This window comes from Monodon monoceros, unplaced genomic scaffold, assembly GCF_005190385.1.
Source record: "Monodon monoceros isolate NGI ecotype Baffin Bay Population unplaced genomic scaffold, NGI_Narwhal_1 Super_Scaffold_10, whole genome shotgun sequence".
Taxonomy (NCBI): domain Eukaryota; kingdom Metazoa; phylum Chordata; class Mammalia; order Artiodactyla; family Monodontidae; genus Monodon; species Monodon monoceros.
The window spans coordinates 4999855-5021057 of NW_021703766.1; the positions used below are offsets into that span (position 1 = coordinate 4999855).

General features: G+C 43.6%; 1 protein-coding gene across 1 annotated transcript in view; it reads right to left on the reverse strand.

The window, feature by feature from the left end:
• Window positions 1-21203, reverse strand: part of CDH13 (cadherin 13) — a 1013556-nt gene that overhangs the window by 76530 nt on the left and 915823 nt on the right. The window lies entirely within an intron of this gene.

The window sequence follows — 21203 nt, forward strand, 5'->3', positions numbered from 1 at the left end:
GACCGTTTGTTCTCTCTAAGGTAACCATACGTACAGGAGCAGAGGGAAGTGAATTAAATGGAAAAGAGCCCTGAGACAGGGGCAGCCAGGGAAAACGATAGCATCATCAATAGTGCAGCAGGTGCATGTCCAGAAGGTGAGCACGTCCCTGTCTGATGACAGTGGGAAGAGCTTCTGCGTGAGGAGAAGCCCGCGCCTGGACGCACACCCGCCTGAAGGCTTTCTGCAACCTCTGGTCCAGGCAGCTCTGCCCAAACCACCTCCCCGTGGTTCTTAGAGGCAGCTGGGCAGCAGTGGTGTTGGCTGTGGCATTCAGTGGCAGGGGATGTCATAGATTTGAAGACTATCAGGCAAAAATCAGAAATGGAATGTGCAATTTTATTCTGAAAAGTAGAAGTCCGGTAGAGCAAAGTTGTCGTTGAGGCGTGAGCTTCTCTGGCATTAGTTGGTTTGGGAGGCAGAGTGTGAAGAGGTGAGAGGTCTGTCTTGCAATTCAATTTCCTGCATGTGAATCCCTGCGACCTTGGGCAAGTTCTCCAATCTCCCTCCGCCTCATTGGCCTCACCTGTGAAATGGGGCGATCGTTGTGCCTTCCTTACAGGGCTGTTGTGAAATCAGAGGCGACTGTACATATAAGGCATGGAGAACAGTGCCTGGGACACAGTGAATGCCGGCTACTCTGTTGCAGCCGTGAGCACATTAGTGCTGCCACAAGAAAGACGCTGATTTAGACTGAATGTGTTAGGAAAGGGGACCAGAGGAGGGAGCACAAGATGCTGATGGCAGAAGAGAAGGAGATGGACGGGGCCAGGCCGACCTAGGGTTGATCAGCTCCTGGTTGCGAGTATCCATGCCATCCTGGGGCCCAAGGAAGCAGTGCCTGGCAGACCCTGGATCTGCCGCTCTGGGGTCTGGCTGCCCAGCTAAGAGCACGTGCTGTATGTAACTGCGCTGGCTCAGTGACTCTCAAGCAGCTGCCTCGTGTACAACATTCTGGGCAGGGCTGCTCCACAGAACATCAGAATGTCTGAGCACTTCACCCCGGGGCCTCCTTTCTTTCCCACCTTTGCTCACCTCTTTGGGGATCTCAAAGGCTCAGGGATGTAAATTCCACCTGCATGTGGCTGACGCCCTGACTTTTATCTCAAGCCCAGACTCTCACTGCTGGCCAGGCCACCCGCTCCCTGGTTCCATCTCAAACTCAGCACGATCAGAACTGAGCTCCTGATGTTCCCCTCCCCCAAGTCACTTCTCTAATGAGCTTGTCTATTTCATAAACATCCACGCTGCTCTTCCAATTGTTTAGGACAAAAACCTGAGAGTCAACCTTCATTCTATTCTCTCACTCTCTCTCTCTCTCTCTCTATCCCTCTCTCTCTCTCTATCCCTCTCTCTCTCTCTCTCTCTCTCTCTCTCTCTCACACACACACACACACACACACACACACACACACACACACCACACGTCTGGTTAGCAAATCACCTTTGCCACTGTAACCTAGCGGGGCCCTATGGGGCCTTCCTGGGACAGGGACAGACCCCTCCCCCAATACCCTACCCTCTGCTTTAGTTCTTCTCTGAAGTACCTACCTAGATAATAGTATCTGATGCATATTTCCTGGGTTTTTCAGATGCTAAAACCACGACCAAATGGAAGAAATTAACTACTTGATGATCAGGAGCACACAGCCCCCAGACCTTCCGGTGCCTAAGGACTGACCACCAGCAAGCAGAGAATTGCACACAGCCGATTCACACCCTCACCTGGCCCTTCAAAATGCTAGTCCCTCACCTGGGCCTTCAAAATGCTTTGCTGAAAACCTTCAGGGAGTCTGGGGGTTTTTTGAGCATGAGCCACCTGTTCTCCTTGGATGGCCCTGCAATAAACCTTTCTCTGCTCCAAACCCCGATGTTTCAGTTTGTTTGGCCTCACTGTGCGTCGGGCACATGAACTTGCATTCGGTAACACGACTACCTTCCAAACATTTCCAGTATCTGCCTGCTTCTCACTGCTTCCACTGCTACTGCCAAGTCCAAACCCTCTCCACCTCTCACCTGGATTATTGCAGCACCCTCCCCACTGATCCTCTGCTCTCTCCTTTCCCCACCGACTGTCTTCTAAAAGCACCAGAGCCTTTAACTTCCCATGTTATGTCTTATTTACAGTAAAAGCTTTAACCCCACTCAATTCTGGCCTCATCTCCCACCTGCCCTCACCCCCTGGATCACTCTGCACAGGCACACTGACCTCCCCACCCCATCTCACACACCTGAACACCCTGCCTCAGGGCCTTTGCACCTGTCATTTCCCCTACTTGGACAACTCTTCCCCAGATATCTGCAGGGCTCACTCACCCTTCACTTCCTTCAGTTCTTTACTGAGATGTCAGACCCCACTGCTTTCTCTGCTTTATTTTCTTTCTTTGCTACTATACTATTTATTTATTTAATTAAAAAATTTTTTTTGCAATTTTGGAATTTTATTTATTTTTAATATAGCAGGTTCTTATTAGTTATCCATTTTATACATATGAGTGTGTATATGTCAATCCCAATCTCCCAATTCACCGCACCCCCTTTCCCCCCTAGGTGTCCATACCTTTGTTCTCTACATCTGTGTCTCAATTTCTGCCCTGCAAACCAGTTCATCTGTACCATTTTTCTAGGTTTCTGACTTACTTCTCTCTGTATGACAGTCTCTAGATCCATCCTTGTCTCTACAAATGACCCAATTTTGCTCCTTTTTATGGCTGAGTAATACTCCATTGTATATATGTACCACACCTTCTTTATCCATTCCTCTGTCGATGGGCATTTAGGTTGCTTCCATGACCTGGCTATTGTAAACAGTGCTGCAATGAACATTGGGGTGCACGTGTCTTTTTGAATTATGGTTTTCTCTGGGTATATGCCCAGTAGTGGGATTGCTGGGTCACAGGGTAATTCTATTTTTAGTTTTTTAAGGAACCTCCATACTGTTCTCCACAGTGGCTGTATCAATTTACATTCCCACCAACAGTGTAGGAGGGTTCCCTTTTCTCCACACTCTCTCCAGCATTTGTTTGTAGATTTTCTGATGAAGCCCATTCTAACTGGTGTGAGGTGATACCTCATTGTAGTTTTGATTTGCATTTCTCTAATAATTAGTGATGTTGAGCAGCTTTTCATGTGCTTCTCGGCCATCTGTCTGTCTTCTTTGGAGAAATGTCTATTTAGGTCTTCTGCCCATTTTTGGATTGGGTTGTTTGTTTTTTTAATACTGAGCTGCATGAGCTGTTTATGTATTTTGGAGATTAATCCTTTGTCCGATGATTCATTTGCAAATATTTTCTTCCATTCTGAGGGCTGTCTTTTCGTCTTCTTTATGGTTTCCTTTGATGTGCAAAAGCTTTTAAGTTTCATTAGGTCTCATTTGTTTATTTTTACTTCCATTACTCTAGGAGGTGAATCAAAAAAGATCTTGCTGTGATTTATGTCAAAGAGTGTTCTTCCTATGTTTTCCTCTAAGAGTTTTATAGTGCCCGGTCTCCCAGTCTTACATTTAGGTCTCTAATCCATTTTGAGTTTATTTTTGTGTATGGTGTTAGGGAGTGTTCTAATTTCATTCTTTTACATGTAGCTGTCCAGTTTTCCCAGCACCACTTATTGAAGAGAGTGTCTTTTCTCCATTGTATATCGTTGCCTCCTTTGTCATAGATTAGTTGACCATAGGTGCATGGGTTTATCTCTGGGCTTTCTGTCCTGTTCCATTGATCTATATTTCTGTTTTTGTGCCAGTACCATATTGTCTTGAGTACAGTAGCTTTGTAGTATAGTCTGAAGTCAGGGAGTCTGATTCCTCCAGGTCCGTTTTTTCCCCTCAAGACTGCTTTGGCTATTCGGGGTCTCTTGTGTCTCCATACAAATTTTAAGATTTTTTGTTCTAGTTCTGTAAGAAATGCCATGGGTAATTTGATAGGGATTGCACTGAATCTGTAGATTGCTTGGGGTAGTATAGTCATTTTCACAATATTGATTCTTCCAATCCAAGAACATGGTATATCTCTCCATCTGCTGGTATCATCTTTAATTTCTTTCATCAGTGTCTTATAGTTTTCGGCATACAGGTTTTTTGTCTCCCCAGGTAGGTTTATTCCTAGGTATTTTATTCTTTTTGTTGCAGTGGTAAATGGGAATGCTTCCTTAATTTCTCTTTCAGATGTTTCGTCATTGGTGTATAGGAATGCAAGAGATTTCTGTATATTAATTTTTTATCCTGCAACTTTACCAAATTCATTGATTACCTCTAGTAGTTTTCTGGTGGCATCTTTAGGATTCTCTACGTATAGTATCATGTCATCTGCAAACAGTGACAGTTTTACTTCTTCTTTTCCAATTTGGATTCCTTTTATTTCCTTTTCTTCTCTGATTGCCGTGGCTAGGACTTCCAAAACTATGTTGAATAATAGTAGTGAGAGTGGACATCCTTGTCGTGTTCCTGATCTTAGAGGAAATGCTTTCAGTTTTTCACCATTGAGAATCATATTTGCTGTGGGTTTGTTGTATATGACCTTTATTATGTTGAGGTAGGTTCCCTCTATGCCCACTTTCTGGAGAGTTTTTATCATAAATGGGTGTTGAATTTTGTCAAAAGCCTTTTCTGCATCGATTGAGATGATCATATGGTTTTTCTTCTTCACTTTGTTAATATGGTGCATCACACTGATTGATTTGCATATACTGAAGAATTGTTGCATCCCTGGGATAAACCCCACTTGATCATGGTGTATGATCCCTTTAATGTGTTGTTGGATTCTGTCTGCTAGTATTTTGTTGAGGATGTTTGAATCTATATTCATCAGTAACATTGGTCTGTAATTTTCTTTTTTGGTAGTATCTTTGTCTGGTTTTGGTAACAGGGTGATGGTGGCTTCATAGAATGAGTTTGGGAGTGTTCCTTCCTCTGAAATTTTTTGGAAGAGTTTGAGAAGGATGGGTTTTAGCTCTTCTCTAAATGTTTGATAGAATTCACCTGTGAAGCCATCTGGTCCTGGACTTTTGTTTGTTGGAAGATTTTTAATCACAGTTTCAAATTCATTACTTGTGATTCGTCTGTTCATATTTTCTATTTCTTCCTGGTTCAGTCTTGGAACGTTATAGCTTTCTAAGAGTTTGTCCTTTTCTTCCATGTTGTCCATTTTATTGGCATAGAGTTGCTTGTAGTAGTGTCTTAGGATGCTTTGTATTTCTGTGGTGTCTGTTGTAACTTCTCCTTTTTCATTTCTAATTTTATTGATTTGAGTCCTCTCCCTCTTTTTCTTGATGAGTCTGGCTAATGGTTTATCAATTTTGTTTATCTTCTCAAAGAACCAGCTTTTAGTTTCATTGATCTTTGCTATTGTTTTCTTTGTTTCTATTTCATTTATTTCTGCTCTGATCTTTATGATTTCTTTCCTCCTAGTACCTTTGGGTTTTGTTTGTTCTTCTTTCTCTAGTTCCTTTAGGTGTAAGGTTAGATTGTTTATTTGAGATTTTTCTTGTTTCTTGAGGTAGGCTTGTATTGCTATAAACTTCCCTCTTAGAACTACTTTTGCTGCATCCCATAGGTTTTGGATCATCGTGTTTTTATTGTCGTTTGTCTCTAGGTATTTTTTGATTTCCTCTTTGATTTCTTCAGTGATCTCTTGGTTATTTAGTAACATATTGTTTAGCCTCCACGTGTTTGTGTTTTTTACATTTTTTTCCCCCTGTAACTGATTTCTAATCTCATAGCGTTGTGGTCAGAAAAGATGCCTGATATGATTTCAACTTTCTTAAATTTACTGAGGCTTGATTTGTGACCCGGGATGTGATCTCTCCTGGAGAATGTTCCATGAGCACTTGAGAAAAAAGTGTAATCTGCTGTTTTTGGATGGAATGTCCTATAAATATCAGTTAAATCTATCTGGTCTATCGTGTCATTTAAAGCTTCTGTTTCCTTATTGATTTTCATTTTGGATGATCTGTCCATTCGTGTAAGTGAGGTGTTAAAGTCCCCCACTATTATTGTGTTACTGTCGATTTCCTCTTTTATAGCTGCTAGCAGTTGCCTTATGTACTGAGGTGCTCCTATGTTGGGTGCATATATATTTATAATTGTTATATTTCTTCTTGGATTGATCCCTTGATCATTATGTAGTGTCCTTCCTTGTCTCTTGTAACATTCTTTATTTTAAAGTCTATTTTGTCTGATATGAGTATTGCTACTCCAGCTTTCTTTTGATTTCTATTTGCATGGAATATCTTTTTCCATCCCCTCACTTTCAGTCTGTATGTGTCCCTAGGTCTGAAGTGGGTCTCCTGCATATATATGGATCTTGTTTTTGTATCCATTCAGCGAGCCTGTGTCTTTCGGTTGGAGAATTTATTCCATTCACGTTTAAGGTAATTATCGATATGTATGTTCCTATGACCATTTTCTTAATTGTTTTGGGTTTGTTTTTGTAGGTCCTTTTCTTCTCTTTTGTTTCCCACTTAGAGAAGTTCCTTTAGCATTTTTTGTAGAGCTGGTTTGGTAGTGCTGAATTCTCTTAGCTTTTTCTTGTCTGTAAAGCTTTTGATTTCTCCATCAAATCTGAATGAGATCCTTGCCAGGTAGAGTAATCTTAGTTGTAGATTCTTCCCTTTCATCACTGTAAATATGTCATGCCACTCTCTTCTGGTTTGTAGAGTTTCTGCTGAGAAATCAGCTGTTAACCTTACGGGAGTTCCCTTGTATGTTATTTGTCATTCTTCCCTTGCTGCTTTCAATAATTTTTCTTTGCCTTTAATTTTTGCCAGTTTGATTACTATGTGTCTCGGCGTGTTTCTCCTTGGGTTAATTCTGTATGGGACTCACTGTGCTTCTTGGACTTGGGTGGCTATTTCCTGTCCCATGTTAAGGAAGTTTTTGACTAATTTCTTCAAATATTTTCTCGGGTCCTTTCCCTCTGTCTTCTCGTTCTGGAACCCCTATAATGCAAATGTTGTTGTGTTTAATGTTGTCCCAGAGCTCTCTTAGGCTGTCTTCATTTCTTTTCATTCTTTTTTCTTTATTCTGTTCCGCAGCAGTGAATTCCACCATTCTGTCTTGCAGGTCACTTATCTGTTCTTCTGCCTCAGTTATTCTGCTATTGATTCCTTCTAGGGTATTTTTCACTTCAGTTATTGTATTGTTCATCTCTGTTGTTGTTTAATTCTTCTAGGCCTTTGTTAAACATTTCTTGTATCTTCTCGATCTTTGCCTCCATTCTTTTTCCGAGGTCCTGGATCATCTTCACTATCATTATTCTTTTTTTTTTTTTTAATTTTATTTATTTATTTATTTTTGGCTGTGTTGGGTCTTCGTTTTTGTGTGTGGGCTTTCTCTCGTTGTGGTGAGTGGGGGCCACTCTTCATCGCAGTGCACGGGCCTCTCACTATCACGGCCTCTCCTGTTGCGGAGCACAGGCTCCAGACGCGCAGGCTCAGTAGTTGTGGCTCACGGGCCTAGTTGCTCCACGCCATGTGGGATCTTCCCAGACCAGGGCTCGAACCCGTGTCCCCTGCATTGGCAGGCAGATTCTCAACCACTGCACCACCAGGGAAGCCCCACTATCATTATTCTGAATTCTTTTTCTGGAAGGTTGCCTATCTCCATTTCATTTAGTTGTTTTTCTGGGGTTTTATCTTCTTCCTTCATCTGGTACGTAGCCCTCTGCCTTTTCATCTTGTCTGTCTTTCTGTGAATGTGGTTTTTGTTCCACAGGCTGCAGGATTGTAGTTCTTCTTGCTTCTGCTGTCTGCCCTCTGATGGATGAGGCTATCTAAGAGGTTTGTGCAAGCTTCCTGATGGGAGGGACTGGTGGTGGGTAGAGCTGGCTGTTGCTCTGGTGGGCAGAGCTCAGTAAAACTTTAATCCACTTGTCTGCTGATGGGTGGGGCTGGGTTCCCTCCCTGTTGGTTGTTTGGCCTGAGGTGACCCAACACTGCAGCCTACCCTGCCTCCTTGGTGGGGCTAATGGCGGACTCTGGGAGGGCTCACGCCAAGGAGTACTTCCCAGAACTTCTGCTGCTAGTGTCCTTGTCCTCATGGTGAGCCACAGCCACCTCCCGCCTCTGCATGAGACCCTCCAACACTAGCAGGTAGGTCTGGTTCAGTTTCCTATGGGATCACTGCTCCTTCCCCTGGGTCGTGATGTGCACAGTACTTTGTGTGTGCCCTCCAAGAGTGGAGTCTCTGTTTCCCACAGTCCTGTCGAAGTCTTGCAGTCAAATCCCACTAGGCTTCAAAGTCTGATTCTCTAGAAATTCCTCCTCCCGTTGCCCAACCCCCAGGTTGGGAAGCCTGACGTGGGGCTCAGAACCTTCACTCCAGTGGGTGGACTTCTGTGGTATCAGTGTTCTCCAGTTTGTGAGTCACTCACCCAGCGGTTATGGGATTTGATTTTATTGTGATTGCACCCCTCCTACCGTCTCATTGTGGCTTTTCCTTTGTCTTTGGATGTGGGGTATCTTTTTTGGTGAGTTCCATTGTCTTCCTGTCGATGACTGTTCAGCAGTTAGTTGTGATTCTGGTGCTCTCGCAAGAGGGTGTCTACACTATTTTTTTTTTTTGCAGTACGCGGGCCTCTCACTGCTGTGGCCTCTCCCGTTGCGGAGCACAGGCTCCGGACGCGCAGGCTCAGTGGCCATGGCTCACGGGCCCAGCCGCTCCGTGGCATGTGGGATCCTCCTGGACCGGGTTACGAACCCGTGTCCCCTGCATCGGCAGGCGGACTCTCAACCGCTGTGCCACCAGGGAAGCCCTATACTATTTATTTTAAAATTTATTTTCTTGTTTGTTTTCTATTTCCCCCTGTGGGAATGTAATATCCATGATGACAGATAATTTTAACTGTTTCTACTGTTTCTGTATCCCCAGTGCCTAAAAAGGGGCCTGGCATATTTTAGGTGTTCATTAAACATTTGTGGAATGAATGAAAAATTCAACGATTAAAGAGGTGGCTTGGGCTTCCCTGGTGGCGCAGTGGTTGAGAGTCCACCTGCCGATGTAGGGGACACAGGTTCGTGCCCTGGTCCGGGAAGATCCCACATGCCGCAGAGTGGCTGGGCCCGTGAGCCATGGCCACTGAGCCTGCGCGTCCAGAGCCTGTGCTCCACAACGGGAGAGGCCACGACAGTGAGAGGCCCGCGTACGGCAAAAAAAAAAAAAAAGAGGTGGCTTATCTCATCCTAACCTAAATCCAGAGGCCCCATTTCACACGTGCAGCCCTCACATGGGAGACCAAGGCTGTTAAAAGTCGGCTACATAAAGTCTGATTTTATCCTGAGATTCCTGCCAACACCAGTAGACTATACAAGGAAAACTCTGAATTACACATATTAGGAGAACTGTAGTTTAGAGTCTCATCACTTGAAAACAAAGCTTCACGATCCTTTTGGAAATCAAACTGGGAGGAGAGATGAAGCACATTTCTTGAGTTAGTTACAAGATTCTCTGTCTGTGGTTTCATTACCTGTGTTAGTGCTAATGCTGTGACAAGCCCTTCACGAGTGTGCAAGGTTGGTGATTGACAGATAGAGATAATGAAATACATCAGCTACTTTCCCTGACTTCTGTTGCGATCCTGAAGTATGTGGCTTTCTCAATCAATGCTATATTGGTAGCTTCTGTAGCAACCCTCATCTAATTCAAATGCCTTTATTAAAAAAAAAAGAAAAACCAGCTAAGCAGATTTAACAGCTTAGAAGACACAGCGAGAAACAATATTAACATTTCTCAGTATTTTCTTTATTGGTTCTGAGAATTAATTTCTTAGGCTGCAAAGAGTGACCATCATAATTATACTAAAATATAACCAATTTGAAACCATGTTGTCAATAATGAAAGTCTGGCCCATGACCAGTTTATAACAACATAGATGGATGTTGAAAAGGTGGGTACATTGTAAAATAACCTTTCAACTGTTTTTCCAAACGGTCAGACGTTTCATAGTAACCAAATCGAGCACCTCTAATTGAGGTTAATAATGAAAACCTTCCATCTCTGGATCACTATAAAAGCCAGAATTCTATTTTTAGCCACTGAAGCTGTTTAATCTTTAAAGATTCAGTTGTTTAATTTATTAGACCTTGTTTCCCACTGCCATCTTCATAACAGAAAATCTGATTGCTAAAAATAAGTCAGCTGTTTTAATATGTTTACATAAATAATTAAAAATTCTACAGCAGAGTATGCAATACAATGTATTGCCACCATAAACCTCCAATGGAAGGATGTCACTTTAATTAAAAATTACAAAGGTGCCACTGTAAACAATTCATTTACATTTCAAGCTCTGTGTTGACCCAAGAGAGAAATAACTCATTAAAAAAAAAAAACAAACAGAAATGACCTCACCCCAAATCCTGTTATTGAGGTCAGTAACCACATTTAATTAAGATGAAGTGTTAATAATATATTTTAGTGGATGGAGGCTCTTTTCATTTCCCCAGGTAGAAATGTTATTATTTGGTCTTTAACTTCTGATTAAAATTTAAAAGGTGGGAGTCAACGCAAATTAAACTCTTAAATCTGGTTTTGAAATCTGGCTTTTTCAAAAGGGGAGTTACAACCCTCCTTTCTCCTCCCAATAAATGGTGAGCTACTACACATTTTGAACCTCTGTGCTCCTGAGAAATGACAGTGGTGACAAAAATCCTAATTTCCAGGGGAACTGATTTTTGCCATCTGCTTCCAAAGGTCTTATAAGATACAGAACAAAAGGTCCCATAGCCAGCTGATGACTTTTGCTTGATTTCCTATCATTTTTTTTGTGATTTCCTTTGAATGGGCTCGAATATTAGATTAAATGAGGTGTTAAAGAAAAAGGCTTGATGACTCACAAGAAGACCAGCAAAAACCAAAATTGGGCCTTTTAACAAATCTTTTGGGACTGAATTTTCATCACCACATGTTGCATTCGGTACCAGTTTGAGCCCATGAATGAATCTACCTTGGAGCTTAAAAGCCTCCAAGTCTAGAGGAGGAAGGGAAGGGAAATGGCTTAAAAAGACCCAAAGAAATCAGAACAAAGTAGGCTGTGGTTTTCAGAGTGATGAGGATCTAATCTGGATCTAATTCAGATATTCTGTGTTCAAAGGATGGGTTCAATTTGGATCATGGCTTTGGAAGAAGGGCCGGCGGATGGACCTGACTCCTTAGTGTAACTTTCACAGAACTGGGAAGCCCAGTGAAAGGCCGATCGGTCCTGCTCAGGCTTCCCTCCTGGGATTGGTTTAAAACAAGGCCACATGCAAATATTTCCACGGTTGGTAGACACTAGACAATACCTGAAGATGAAAAATAATAATCACAATGAACCATGTCCGTTTACGCACAAAATGTCTGCACGCAGAAACTCCACCCCAGCTGCTGGCAAACCATGCTATACCTGTTTACTAAGCACTTCCAAAGGCCAAGCGCTGGGCTGTTTTAAGACCTACAATTGGTGCAGCCAATATGGAAAACAGTACGGAGGTTCCCCAAAAAACTAAAAATAGAGTTGCCATATGATCCAGCAAACCCACTCCTGGGCATATATCCAGACAACACTACAATTCAAAAAGATACATGCACCCCTATGTTCACAGCAGCACTGTTCACAATAGCCAAGACATGGAAGCAAGCTAAATGTCCATCCACAGATGAATGGATAAAGAAGATGTGGTACATATATATACAATGGAATACTACTCAGCTATAGAAAGAATGAAATAATGCCATTTGCAGCAACATGGGTGAACCTAGAGATTATCATACTAAGTGAAATGAGTCAGAAAGACAAAGACAAATACCATATGATATTACTTATATGTGGAATCTAAAATATGATACAAATGAACTTATCTACGAAACAAAAACAGACTCACAGACATAGAGAACAGACTTGTGGCTGCCAAGGCGGAAGGAGGGTGGGGGAGGGATGGATTGGGAGTTTTGGGTTAGCAGATGAAAACTATCATACACAGGATGGATAAACAACAAGGTCCTACTGTATAGCACAGGGAATTGTATTCAATATCCTGAGATAAACCATAATGGAAAAGAATATGAAAAAGAATGTATATGTATAACTGAAGCACTTTGCTGTACAGCAGAAATTGACACAACATTATAAATCAACTACACTCCAATAAAATAATAAAAAAAAGGACCTCTGAGCCTCTAAGAATTTTCTCTGTCCATGGTGGCCTACTCCCAAGTCGTAGCAAATATATTGAAATGTACTCACATTGCAAGTACATTTTTTTCCTGTAAAATTTTTGAGATAATTTTTATATCACCACTTTTGCTTTTGGAATTATCTGACTACTGGAAATATTTCACTAATAATCCCCTATGATTTCTCTAGTGCCGACTCAGACATTCTACAATGAGAGATCTACAAACAGTTGGCAAATGTAAAGACATTTTTGCAAATATTAAATTCAACCTGCCAGGACATGGAAGCAAGCTAAATGTCCATCAACAGAGGAATGGATAAAGAAGATGTGGTACATATATACAATGGAATATTACTCAGCCATAAAAAGGAACGAAATTGAGTTATCTGTAGTGAGGTGGATGGACCTAGAGTCTGTCATACAGAGTGAAGTAAGTTAGAAAGAGAAAAACAAATACCATATGCTAATGCATATATATGGAATCTAAAAAAGCAGTACTGATGAACCTAGGGGCAGGGCAGGAATAAAGACGTAGATGTAGAGAATGGACTTGAGGGCACAGGGGGGAAGGGGAAGCTGGGATGAAGTGAGAGAGTAGCATTGACATATATACACTACCAAATGTAAAATGGATGGCTAGTGGGAAGCAGCTGCATAGCACAGGGAGATCTGCTCGGTGCTTTGTGACCACCTAGAGGGGTGGGATAGGGAGGGTGGGAGGGAGGGGATATGGGGATATATGTATGCATATAGCTGATTCACTTTGTTGTACAGCAGAAACTAACACAACACTGTAAAGCAATTATACTCCAATAAAGATGTGGAAAAAAAATTCAACCTGCTAAAGTCATGGTGCTGTGGACACTCGATCTTATTAACTTCAATGTTGCTGTTTTCTTTTCAAACTTTGGAGATGATAGATTATGTGTTCACGTCCTTGACATTTTTGTAGGCTCCTGGGAAGTTTGAAGGTCTTGGTGCTGGGCCTTGGTGCTTAATTAATTAAATGGTACTGATGAGGCCCTTGTGTTTTACCAGGGATGGATATAAACATGATCGTTCCCCTCAGAGAGCCCGAGGTTCAGTGGAAGATGGACCATTAGGTCAGGAATCACAGTAAAGCACGACGAGCATTACACTAGACGTTCAGAAAGCCCTTTGGAGTGCAGTCTGAAGGTCAGGGTAGCCCACCTGCAGAGGCGATGCCTGAACTAACATCAGAAGGACATATAGCTGTGGACGAGGCGGTGGCGAGGAAAGCCCCAGGAGTTCACCTCATTTGCGTGTTTTCTTTCCATAAACCGAGGTTCAGAGAGGTTACGTTCTCCTCATCAGCAAACAGGCAGACTCATGGTTGTGACAGTTAGATAAGACTTTGGTGACAGTGCTTTTGGTAAGCTTTTATATAAAAATGTTAGGCACCTTAGTCATAGTCCCAGCAAAATACATGTGTCCAGGGGTACTGTGGCAATCTCGGCCTAGTTTAGTCTGATGCCCAATTCCCAGGAGGCAGAGACCAGCTCAAAGGCATGGGGATAGTGGCACTTCTGGGGAATTCAGGAATTTGTTGATAATCGAGACCATAATGATGCTTGGAAATAAGTAATTTCTGTCGCTTGGCTTTTTCTCCACAGCTGGAGACCACTGGTTGTTACTTCCCAAGGAACAATTTCCTTCTCTCCTTCCTTCCTTTTCCTCTCTCCCTCCCTCTTCCTTCTTTCCTGGGGCATCATCATTTGCAACAAAGCTCTTGCTCTTATGACTATAAGCTCCCCGGAGGCTGTAGGCAGGGATCATTCTCACAAGTGAAAAGACAGCACCCAGCAGTGTTAGGCCCATAGTAGCCTCTAAATAAATACCAGTAAATGAATTCAGTAAAGGAATGAATGGAAAAGTATAATGCTTGTGCTTTTTTCAAGCAGCTGCCTTTGGCAACACAATCATCTATTATTTTGATTGTGTAAAAATCTAGTTTCATGGCATGTATTCATCTTTTAAAATTTACCCTGTAGTTTTTTATGACACAGAAAGGTTCAATCCCCAAAGGTGTTCATGGCAGAAACTTCTAGTTGCCTCACAATACCCACTCTTCCTTTCTTCCTTAGTAAAGAATCCCAGTTTTAAAAGTTGGTTGCTATCCAGCTAAATGACCATACTTCCTAGTATTTCTTACAGCTAGGTTTTGGCCATGTGACTAATTTTGGCCAATCAGATTTAAATAGAAATGTGATCGACTTTCAGTAAGACTCCTTAAAATAGAAGAGACTCCCTTCTTCTTTCCCTCTCTCCCAAACTACTGTCTGGAATGCAGATGTGAAGGCTGAAGCATTAGCAACCATAATAATTGTCCATGAGGAAGAGGGTGCCAGTCTCGAGGTGACTGAATGGTGAGCAGGAAGGAGCCTGGGCCCCTGACAGCTTTGTGGAGCTTCCATCCTAGCCCTGGACTGCCATAGCCGCTCTACACTTATTTTATATGAGGGGGAAAAAAGCCCACTTCTATCTTCTCTGAGCCACCATCATTTTGAATTTTCCTTTTATACTGAGCCAAACTTAATCCTCACAGATACAGTGCTGCTAGATGCACACTTGTGGGGTTCCCTGGATGAATGATCCTTTCCCCCAAAAATGCTGAGGAGTAATGGGTAATTTCACATGGGTGGGGACAATATTTTTCCTCAACACGTATCTTATGTATTCATTGTGTGGGCAGAAGTCTCTGCGGCAGAGTTGTTTACTACAGACCCTGGATAAGATGAGTTCTGTCTGAAAAATGTCTGGAATAGGAATTGCTACTTGGTTGCCTTAATAGAAATCCCCGGATTGGTCAGAGAATGAAATAAGTTCTCTCAGACCATTTAAAATGATTGAGCTGCCGGCTGCATCCCCAGAGTAGCCAAAGCAACAGATCTGATGCGACAGTGAGTCCCTGCTTCTCATTTCACTGTTAGAGAATGTTGGGCAAATACAGTCATTTCCATTTTAGCATAATTATCAGTGAGCTGCTCTTTCTGACAATATTTAGCCAACAACTTCAGGTGCACGAGTCCACTCCTCACTGGAGACACTGAAATGTCATCAAGAAATGCCAGATTCCTGTCTCGTGTACACGGAGGAAGGCTCCACCCTGAAAGCTGAAGCCTGTCTTGTTGTCACTGCAGGTTGAGAGGACAGGGTGTGGGAACCAGCTGTTTTACAACACGTCAACGTTCACATGACCTTGGAGCACAGAAACTTTCTAACCATCAATTCAAATAATAAGGGAAAACAGAAATCTGATTGCCTAGGTAAAGACACAAAGAAATCTTTATATGACAAAAAGCATTAACAACATCAACACATTTGCAAAATATTTTCAGAAAATTCTTCAGAAAATTAATGATGCATTAAACAATTTAGCTACAAGCATGTCCACTGACCTTTTAAAAAAATAATTTCACATAATTGGAAACAGTCTAAATAGCCAACAAGGGAATGAATAAATAAATAAGTATATTCGTGTAACAGCATTGTAGAATGCATACTATTCAGTGATGAAAAATAGTGGCTATTTCTTGATATGGAAAGCTGTTCGCCATATAATGGGAAGTAAAAATGACAGGTTCCAAAACAAAATGGGTGATGTGAGCCAATTTTGAAAATAAAAAAGGGAAATACTCGCACATGTGACTGGAGATATACCTAAGCTGTTAAAAGGGGATTCCCTTAGGTGGGACGATTACAGATTTTTAAAATTATCTTCTTTATTCTCAACTGCTTTTTCAAAAGTTTCCTCCATGAACTATCTTAACTTTATAATAAGGATAAGAAGATACAAGTCATTAAAAAGAAGAATTTCATCTGTCACTAGCCCACCGCTGTCCATTTTGATTTGGCTAAGCACAATGCTATGGGCTTTTAAACAAGTTTTAATAACTCAGGCTTTTTAGTGAGAATATTCACTCTGATGCCTGGACACCTCCTGTCTTTAGAGTTACAGGCTTCTCAGAGATCAAGACGCCTGTCACGGATTTTAACATTCCCTGGTGAGATAAAAGAGGGCATGACAGCTGCAGCGGCAGAATCACTGTGCCTGAGATGGGCTTTCCATCACAGAAGACAGGACCAGGAATGAGTTAGAATTAAGGTCCTAAGCTTTATGGGGGCTGGGAGTGGGGAGGAGTTTCCTGTTTTGACAAGGGAAGGAGCCTGTCCTCAGGGAGGAGGTCAAAGTGCCTGTCAACTTGGGGGCGGGACCTGAATCAGGCTGGTTGGGGTGGAGCATCTCCTGCAGTGCTAAGATGCCTTGAGGGCCTGGCCAGTCATATGAGAGGAGATGGGGTTATTGGCGCTGAGGCACAGAGTGTCTTGGAGTGAGATACTGATAGAGATAGAAATGTGGCGAGGGGGAGAGACAGAGACAGAGACAGAGACGGAGAGAAAGGGGGGGGGGAGGAAGCAGATGGAGGAAAAGGGGAAAAAGGAGGAGGAAAGAGAAGAGAGGAGAGAGAGGAATGGGAGGAAGGAAGGTGCAGAGAATCAGACAGAGAAGAGATGGCCATGAGACATGAGAGAAAGATGGACCTAGAGGGAGGGGGAAGATGCAGGTAGAGACAGTGATGGGGAGGAGGACGGGCAGAAGGAGACAGAGAGGGAGATAAGGAAGAAATGTACAGAGCAAAGGATAGACCAAGAGTAATCGGCACAGAGAGGGACAAAGAGAGAATGACAATGTGGACACAAAGAGTCACGCACGCAGACAGGGACACCCGCATAACCTGCACAACTGCAGAGCCCAACGCCGTGCTATTGCCGGGAATCAAGACAGGGGCAGATGGCGCTGGCACCATCTTTTTTCATGTGCCTTTGTCAGCTGAACTCAGAGCTCTCCTTGAGATAAAAATAGGAGTTCTCAGTTCCTCCTTCTTCCAATGCCTGCTCCCCAAAGAATCATTAAGACAACACCACCACCACCACTCACAAGGTCATCGTGTCTTTCTGAGAGTTCTGGGGAGCCCAGTGCGGTTTATGAGAAAACCAGGTCCCAGCCCGGCCCCTCCCCTCAGCCCTGCACAGCCTCTGCACACACAGCCCATCGGGGACAGTGCTTCTCGTGTACAGGATCAAAGGCTGCAGATAATTAACGAGCCTTTTCTCCCTGAAGAGCTCCTGTGACAACAGCTCAACGTGTCAGGGATGTTATCCCTGCCTTTGATGGGCTCAGAACCAGCACCAGGAGAGGAAGGGCGGAGGGGAGGGGAGAGGGAAGGGGCAGAGGGAGATCCAGTCAGTGCCAGGCTGAGGGCCACTTCTGGGCAACTCTGGATCCCAGCAGGAAGGAATGTGTCTGAGGAGTCAGGCCAGAGAGAGAAATGTGCATCACACACACATACATGCACATGCCCATACATACATACGTATGCATTTATTTTGCTTCAATGCTGGAAAAGTGATTTGTCCAGACACTGCTCAGCCAGACCCATTTGTAAATGTTACAGCTCTTAGGCAAACGGCCACAGAAACACCTCAGCTATATTTTCTGAGGGGACTCGAGACATTGAAATTGGCCAACAGTGGCTCTCCGTGGTCCCTGATGACTCAGCATCCATTCCCACCTTCTGGGAAGAGCCTTCTGCATTCCTTTGGGAAACCACCAGCCCAGTTCATTATGGTTGGATGCTGGGTCCACAGTGGGCCCACGCACCAGGACTAGCCCCGGGCACACCCCATCCTCCTGCCATTCTGGGTCAGAGACAGGTGTGTGTGCAAGTTGGCTCAGTGAGACGCAAACCTGGCCCTTGGGCAAGTATTGATACTACTGGTTAGGAAGGATCTCTTTCTGCTGGTAGGACTGGCATTGCTGGAGGCCTTGACTCTCTACAGCCATACAGATATGGCTGAGGACGAAGCCAACCCAGGCAAGTGCAGAGTCAACAGGTGGGGAAAGAACATATTCTGAGCGCCTGAATTCTCATGCTGCACGTCCTCGTCCTCATTTTCAGTTTTGTGGGCCAGTACATGCATTTTTGGCAAAAGTCTGAGATGGGTCCTGGCCACTCGTGACTGAGGGTCACAGCTGTAATGAGCAACTGTAGAAACAGGAAGCTCTTCAGAGCTTTCTACGCTCCTGCTTTTTACCGCCAAGTCTCACATCTAGTAATTTACAAATTGCTTTCTCTGATCTCCTTTTCTCACAGTGGGCGCCACTGATGCTGCACCCGAGATGGAATGGAGGAGCACCGTCACCCGGTTCCGGCAGCCGGTCTTTGTTCTCCAGGGCGCAGATCCTGGCTTGGGGCCCCTCAATGTCTTGGCTCTTGCCAGTCACGCGCTCCCTCTCCAGGCTCCTGTCTCCCGACTCAGTTTGCCGGGGCTGCTATCCGTGGCCGCTTGCCACGCTCCAAGCACCACATTCCATTTGCCAGATGGGATTTCCTGCCTCCTTCTCAATTACCTGCCTGCCGTGGGGGTGAAGAGGGGCAGCCACATCTGGGAACATCATCCCTCTGGCCTGTCAAGATGCCCTGAGTCGGGGGTGCATGGCTCCAGCTCAGGTAAAGTGGACTCGCCCCTGGGCATGTGAACCGTGAGCTGAGTGACACAAGGGTGGACAGTGGCTGGAGGTGGGTCACTCTCCCTGTGAGGTCCTGCAGTGCCAGCCCATCAGGGCCCATTACCTAGAGACTCAACAATGCCCAAATTCCTGTGCTATCTTGGCCCAGTTCTAAACATATTCTTCAATTCTATAAACTACTCAACATCACTAATCATCAGGAATGCACATCAAAACCACAGTGAGATGCTATCTCACACCTGTCAGGACGGCCATCATCAGAAAGACCACGAGTAACACATTCTTAAGAGGGTGTGGAAAAAAGGGAACCTTTGTACACTGTGAGTGGGAATATAAATTGGTACAGCCACTATGGAGAACAGTGTGGAGTTCCTCAAAAAAATAAAAACAGAACCATTATAGGATCCAGCAATTCCACTCCTGGGCATACATCCAAAAAAAAAAGAACACACTAATTTGAAAAGATACATGCACCCCAATGTTCATAGCAGCACTATTTACAACAGCCAAGATACAGAAGCAGATTAAGTGCCCATCCACAGATGAACAAAAAAAGAAGATGTTTTATATATATACATACACACATATATATATATATATACACACACACACACACACACACGATGGAATATTACTCAGCCATTAAGAAGAATGAAAATCTACCCTTTACAACAACGTGGACGGACCTAGAGAACATTATGCTTAGTGAAATTAGAGAAGACAAATACTTTATGTTATCACTTACATGTGGAATCTAAAAAAAAGAAAACAAAGAGGTGTATATAAGAAACAGAAACAGACTCACAGGTATAGAGAAAAAACTAGTGGTTACCAGCTGGGAAAAATTCTATAAACTGTGTGTAGAATCTTCCAGCAAATTCTCCCTTTTGCCTAAGTCATCCAGAGCTGGTCTTAAACAAAGAACTCTGAGAGACCCACCTCTTCCACTGTCCGTCCCACCTTAGTAGGACCTCTATTCCCAGATCCCGACACCTGCCTCAGTCTCTCCCCATCACATTAACACTGTCACGTCTGGAAGCATCCCAAGTTACCCAACAAAGGCACAGTCTCAGGCTTAGCAACATCAACCCCATTTAAATCCATTTCCTACCCACCCTGGAGTCACCACTTTGTAGAAGTGCAAATCAACACTTAAGCTCCCCTAAAGACATCCTACATTTGTACAACTACCTTACAGTCTGTTAACCTCCAGTTTTCCCGATCTAAGTACTTAAGGAAAGCTTTCTCTTTGATGTTTAAATTGTATGTTTCCTTTGCCAGATACTGAGCAGGAAAAGGGGAAAAAAAGGAGAAAAGGAAAAAAAGAATGGCTACTTCAGATTTACATTAGTACAGGATTTGGTATTATTTTGTACTTTTATCTAGTTTGTCTGGCATTTCAGAAAGTTTTGTTGTAAAAATAAATCCCCCTTTTGGGTTGGAAAATAACTTCTGCTACCTTGCTCCACGGTCCTGTGGCTGACGCAGAGACAGCGGCACATTTTCAGGTGTTTCAAATCAGGAAAATAAGACATGTTCATTTGAAGTGCGTCTAATACTTGGTCATCGGTACCTCGTATGAAGAGATTAGATTTTGGAAGAGGAAGATTAATTACTTTCTTTAGCGGAGACAAGCGCGCATTTGGACCTGCGTGCCAGTGTGTTTACTGTGAAACGTCGCACCAGCGAGGGCATCTCATCTCCACTAGCATGAGATGCACTGTGGATAATGACCATTTAATTAAATCTCATTGTGAAAACCCCTTCTTCTGAAGTACTGGACAGAGCTTAAGAAATGAACGCTGAAAATCTGAACTTTTTTTTGGCCTGCCAATCATCAGTGGAAAACCCAACCCCGACGGTCCATTTCTAAGTACCAGGCAATGTCTACTCCTTTCCCTTCTGACAGTTCAGAGTCCAGAGCACTTAGCAGAGAGCACGGACTTTGCAGACTGTACTGCAATGGTTGCATCCTAACCTCTTCCACTACTGGGCAGTGTAAGCTGGGCAGCCTTGAGCAAGTTACTGAACCTCTCTGAACTCCTAATACCCTTAACTGTACATGGAGTTAGCGTTTCTCATCACGCTGTGGCAGCTGATAAAGTAGGTGTCTGAGATGCAAGGGGCCATATGTGGCGGCTCCTTTCTCTGTCCCTTACACACTGTGCTTGGCACCAGCAGACCCCTCTGGACATTTGAGAACACAGCCCTGGAGCTACTCTCCTCCCGGGCTAGTCTATTGCCAGGAATCAGGTGCAGGGGCAACATCCGCACCTAGTGAGCCTGGTCCCCTGGTGCCACCAGCCGCCAGCTCTTCATTATGACACAAACTTCCTGCTCACCAAGATCAATAACAAGTTTAATTTAATGGTAGTTTGTTCCTGACAACACAGACCCTACAACCAGAAAAGAAAAGCCATTGCTGCCCGCCTCCCTCCCGTCTCAGGTTACCCAGCCGCCCACTCAC